This window comes from Trachymyrmex septentrionalis, unplaced genomic scaffold, assembly GCF_001594115.1.
Source record: "Trachymyrmex septentrionalis isolate Tsep2-gDNA-1 unplaced genomic scaffold, Tsep1.0 scaffold13, whole genome shotgun sequence".
In the NCBI taxonomy this organism is placed as follows: domain Eukaryota; kingdom Metazoa; phylum Arthropoda; class Insecta; order Hymenoptera; family Formicidae; genus Trachymyrmex; species Trachymyrmex septentrionalis.
The window spans coordinates 3,741,467-3,746,525 of NW_017304438.1; the positions used below are offsets into that span (position 1 = coordinate 3,741,467).

Sequence of the window (5,059 nt, forward strand, 5' to 3'; positions counted from 1 at the left end):
TAATTAATAGTATATCGTTTAGTATACAAGTCATCTAGTATATTCTACAATCTGATAATAATAAATGAATATATTAGTATAGCTATATTAGTACACAGCTATATAATATCTGCGTTATTAATAGATTTGATAAATACAATATTATAAAATAATTTAAAATTTTTTTTTGAAGAACTGCACAATTAATTTTAAAAAAAGTTTAGTAAACTTTTCTTATTTCTTTGACAACGCGTTTTATTTACTTTTTAAAAAATACGTTTTATATCAATATTTATTAAATGTCTTAAATTAAGGATTTGACGAGTCTTTATAAGGACCAGCATATAATTATACGTAATACTTACACACTTGTAATCAAGTTATATTTTTTTAAAGTTTTGTAGACAAAACAAAACAAAATGATGATATATTTCTATAAATTTATAGGTTAGTATCAAATTATAACTTTATTTTTTACTCTTTTTAAAATTGATTACTATTTTTTATATAAACCTTGTATACACTTATAGATGTTATACATTTGGCATTTTTCATTAGTATTTTGTTATTATTTTTCTTTATAATATATATTCTTTGTTTTCTGAACTGCTAATTGAGTCTCTTCCACTAATTCAAAAATCCGATATCTCCAAATCCGAAAAGATAATAGATTAATTCGTATTTCTGCATTACTTACTGTGCGTGCTATTTGATATCTTCGGTGACATGCGATGCTTGCAACGCTGTATGACAGACTAACGTATTAGTACGTTTTATAAGTAGTTCAACTGTAACATAAATAGCATTTCCACAATAAAAAAAATGCCTTTACGTTATGTCTTTTGCACTAAAAACAATAATTTAAGGTAACTATATGCAGAAGAATTGCAAGTTTACGCATTTTAAACAAGAACAGGTATATTTATGAGATAAAAGCTATGTATCGACACATAGCTATGATTGCAACATCATGTGCAATAGCTGCTATGATTGAAATATAGTTAGCAAAAAGTATTACATACAATGCTAAAGATTATTTTTTCTATTGTCATAACTATTAATATTAAGATTTCTTACTTTTCATCATTAAAGATTATGTTGTCCACATTCGCAATCTAATAATAAAATAACACAAATGATAAAATATTATAATAAATTTTTATGATTGTTAATATATGTTTACTTCTGTTTATATTATATGTTACAGACGCAAGTAAGTTCGCAAGTTAACAATCCTACACTAAATACCAAATAAGTTCCAATAAAAGTTGACACATATTTGGCCAAATGTGGTTTTGTGCAGTGGATAGCCAGATATAATTAAATTTACTCTGGTAGAGCAAACTGACGTCAAATGACGACAAATGACGTAGCTTGTTACCTGCGTATATCTTGAAATTACATTTGGTCAAACTATAACTGTTGTTTGTAAAAGCGAATATATTTCAAAGTCACTTGAATTTCCAGATATATCCTAATCATACTTTTCATTGGAAATACTGGCATATTTCAATTAATTATGGAACAAATAGGATTGATGTAACTGCAGTACATTAATTCACTGGGTCATAGTAACAGTTCGACTTATCGACGTTTATTTTTTATTTAAATATTATCAACTTTACAGAAAAACTGCAAGAGACGAAAATCATTTATTTTCTTCTCCTAGAACTCTAAGAATTTTTATCAGTTTGTTTTAATATTGCATTTTCTTATTTTCGATAAGTCGGACCGCTACTATGAACCAGCGAATTCATGCACTGCTGCATATTAACAGAATTATTCCATTTTTTTATACGAAAAAAAGATACTCACTTTTCAAAGCTATTTTCTAATAGTTTAACTAAAAAAAACTCGTTTTATTATTAAATGTACGTGATAGTGCAACTCTTGAAGAAGAAAAACCATTCCTGTAAATTGCTGTGAGATTGCTCCAAGATGTAATTCAATAAATTTTTCGCAAACAGATTTTTTAGTGAACAAATAGCTTTTTGCAAAAACTAATGAACATTTCAAACTCGTTCAGGGTTAGATTTGTCATTATGAGGGCTACGTTTTATAAAAATTTCGGAGCTTTGCGATTAAATCTCGATAAACAGAGAGCGCGTGAAAAAAAACCTTTTCCGATGGTTTTTATTTTTTTCTCTACTAATAGATTGATTTTAATATTCCACATCTTATTTTGTAGGTATTTCGAATATCTACATTTCCTGTACCGAACTTTGTTTCCATACAATCAATATTTTTCGTTTTATAAGAGAAAAATGTGCTTTTTGCAATTATTCGATTTTTTTGCGCATATTTTCATTATAAGTCTCAAACATATTTCTTTTCTAATGGCATTTCGAAGATTTTCGTGAAAAGAAATGCTGGTTTATAATTTTTTTCCAGTAAAATTTTACTTTTACTGAACTATTCTTGCTACTAGAATTTATGAAGGAGGTATATAACGCGCATGAAAAATTGTAAACAATTAAATATTTCATAAACTGTTGCGTTTTAACCTGATTTATACTATTCTGGATAAATGCAAGGTGTACATTATTACTACAATTTATTAAAACTTACATGTTATTTAGACTGATCCTCCTCCCTTATCGATGTCGTGGCCGAGATTGCCGAGAAGGCATTTTCGATCACTTGAAACAGGCGACTAGTGTGAGAAAGAGCTCGCTATTTCGTTCACTCTCAGAGTGCCGATGGCAAGACACGTACTTACGTTACACGTACATAGACATGTACTTGCATATGTGTTACCTCACCACGATAAATGCTGAACTTGTAGGCGTGGAAAAGTGACTTTTTGACGACGAAATTTTTGTTGCATGCCATTTCGTTATTATTTGTTTAATTGTAAAAATGTGGCTTGTCTCGTACTTATTTATCAAAATCATAATTATCTATTAAAATTAAAGTTATCTTGGAATTTTATATGTAAAAAGCGTATATTTTGCTCGATCTTTGCTGCCAATTTGCTGACGTAATATATCGGCACTCTTTATCATATTTTTAATGGCAATTTGCCGACATTGTCAGATATTATAGAGTCTGTGTGAAATTTATTGCCTTTCTGCTATAACAAATTGACATACTCTTCTTAAAATCTGTACGAGCTTGGCTATCTGGAATGTTAATTGATTATTGCATTAATTTAATAATAATGCTATTATCTTAAAAACCTGTAAATATGTAATTTACTGCGAAAAATATCATTTCAGTCATGGATTTCAAAATCTCCCAAAAAATTTAATAAATATTATAATTATGTCAGATTAAAGACCATAAGATATATTTTACCAATAAGAATTCAAATACAGAATCTTGAAGCAGTTACAAAAACTTAAATTAATTTAAATAACAACGATGTAAACGGATATTTAAAATGCTGCATTAAATTAACTTAAATTAATTTAAATTTAATTTTAAGCATTTTAAGATTGGCATTTTAAGCATTGTCATTGGCATTATAAGCATTTTAACCATTGTCATTGTCATTAAGCATTATAAGCATTGTCATTGGCATTATAAGCATTTTATGTCATTTTAAGCATTGTCATTTTAAGCATTGGCATTTTAAGATTGGCATTTTAAGCATTTTAAGATTAATTTAAATTTAATTTTAAGCATTTTAAGATTGGCAGCAAAGATCGAGCAAAATATACGCTTTTTACGTATAAAATTCCAAGATAACTTTAATTTTAATAGATAATTATGATTTTGATAAATAAGTACGAGACAAGCCACATTTTTACAATTAAACAAATAATAACGAAATGGCTAATAACGGATGGGAAGAGACCATTGGGTAGACCAAGACGTAGATGGGAAGAAAATATTAGAATGGACCTTAACGAAATGGGGTACGAGGGTCACAAATGGAGGGATCTGGCTCAGGGACGGGAACAGTGGCGGGATTTGGTATTTGCGGCAATGAGCTTTCGAGTTCCTAACGCCTAATAATAATAATAATAATAATAACAACGATGTAAAGATTCTTATGTATAAACAAAATAAACAAAGTGAATGGCGAAAAAGAGTCGACGCATAATACATTTAATTAACGATATTAGTCATAAATACATAAAATAAGAAGTAGAACGGCGTATATTAATATACAAGTTTTGGCTGCTGGATTGAGCCCTCCTCAGATATAAAAAAATGAATATAATAAAAAAAGTAATAAAAGACTACATAAAAAAATAAATAATAAATAAATAAAGTTCAGTGTCGCAACATTTTTAACGAGCGGAAATCAGTTATTAATCAGTTAATTATGTTGGATCTCGACGTAGCCTAATGTATATGCGATGGAGCAGTCAAAACAGATGTTAAGATACATAGTCAAGTGCTAACTGAAAAACCGGAAAGGAAGGGAACTCATAAGAAACAAGCAAACTTAAAAATTTAAAAACTAGATACGACGCAGTTAAGAAGTAAAGTACTCACTCATCAACACACCCGAACAAGCAAATCAGAACCACCGTAATGTATAACAGGTGTGAAAACGCATGACGAAGATAGGATTGTAATCGTCGAAGTCGAATATGTCAATGTCGCAAGTGACAACGACCGCTCGCTAAAACGAAACGTGACGCACTGAGAGAGGAGACGGGTCGACAGAATCGAGAGTCAGACTTGTTCACATTAAACTTTATTTATTTATTATTTATTTATTTATTTATTATTTATTTATGTAGTCTTTTATTACTTTTTTTATTATATTCATTTTTTTATATCTGAGGAGGGCTCAATCCAGCAGCCAAAACTTGTATATTAATATATGCCGTTCTACTTCATATTTTATGTATTTATGACTAATATCGTTAATTAAATGTATTATGCGTCGACTCTTTTTCGCTATTCACTTTGTTTATTTTGTTAAATTAATTTTATTAATTCTGTAATAATACTTAAAAATAAATTAAGAATTACGATATGCAAAGAACATGCCGTTGCAATCTTTCGTTGCAATATATATTGTTAATACTTTTTTTCAAAACTTAAGTTTAATAAAGGGAATAATACAAAAAGTCTTATATATTATTATATTATTTAATTATTAAATATTAATCATGTCCAT

At 28.4% G+C, this 5,059-nt stretch overlaps 1 protein-coding gene across 1 annotated transcript in view; it reads right to left on the bottom strand.

Moving 5' to 3' along the window:
• LOC108756781 (acyl-CoA Delta(11) desaturase-like) overlaps positions 1-771 on the bottom strand; it is a 5,050-nt gene extending 4,279 nt beyond the window's left edge. Inside the window, exon 1 of the mRNA XM_018500822.1 lies at positions 677-771. The gene's annotated coding sequence lies outside the window, so the exon portion shown is untranslated. The remainder of the gene's footprint in view (positions 1-676) is intronic.
• Between the last annotated feature and the right edge of the window lie 4,288 nt (positions 772-5,059).